Genomic DNA, 920 nt, shown 5'->3' with positions numbered 1-920 from the left:
CTTGGCGTAACAATCTACAACGTATTGGTTGAACAACTGTCGACACTTGAGCAGATGGTTTTGTTGATCATCTCTCACCATAATCCTGTACGCATAAAACGCCATCGAAGAAACTTTTGCTTTTCGCTCCCGAGGTTGTCGATTGATGGGATCAATGAGTTCGAGTTCGAAATGATAACCATCCTCACCTCGGGGAAAAAGCACGGGGAACTGGAGAGCATCGTACGACCGATGAGTTTCTGCGATTCTCTGGAGCTCATCTCCGCGTTTGTGAAGCACGATATCTCGTGAGTCTCCAAGCTCAGCAGAAATCAAGACGGCGACTTCATCTACCACCGGCGCATTGAAACGCCCTCGATGCTCCCCATGCGGTCGTTTATCAGCTCTGATGATCACTCCAAACTCATCGGTAGGCATTCTCTCTAATGCGGCCTTGAACGCTCGCAGAAGAACATTATACTGATCGAACACCGCTGCAAGCGGGCGACGACGTCCCCTCTCACTTTCGAGATAACAGAGACACGCTCCTTCACTTGGGTTTCTTCATCCCCCATGAAATATATCTGCAAGAATTTCGGACTAACATTCCATGTAGGCAGGAGGGACCCGATCCTATGGTAGATCTGACCTCGAATCTTGAAAGTCATCGGGTTGGAAACTTCTGGTATAGGCGAAGTCGTACCAAAAGATGTCATTTGGAAGCAGGAGTTATACCGTCGAATGTTCGCAAGGAAGTTTTGGGATTCAAGAGTATCCCCCGCCATCAGAAATTGGAGTTCGCTTGGGGGGAGCTCTAATTGAGGCAAATGCACCGTTCCGTTTTTACATCACAACCCAGGCGGCTTACGCGAATTTTCTTGCCCGACAGAATCGACACATCCGATCCATTGCACCGATAACGATTTGCGGATGTTCGGAAT

This window comes from Galendromus occidentalis, unplaced genomic scaffold (assembly GCF_000255335.2).
Source record: "Galendromus occidentalis unplaced genomic scaffold, Mocc_1.1 scf7180000077501, whole genome shotgun sequence".
Lineage (NCBI taxonomy): Eukaryota > Metazoa > Arthropoda > Arachnida > Mesostigmata > Phytoseiidae > Galendromus > Galendromus occidentalis.
The sequence above is the reverse complement of the archived record's forward strand: the minus strand, read 5'-3'. Positions refer to the sequence as shown.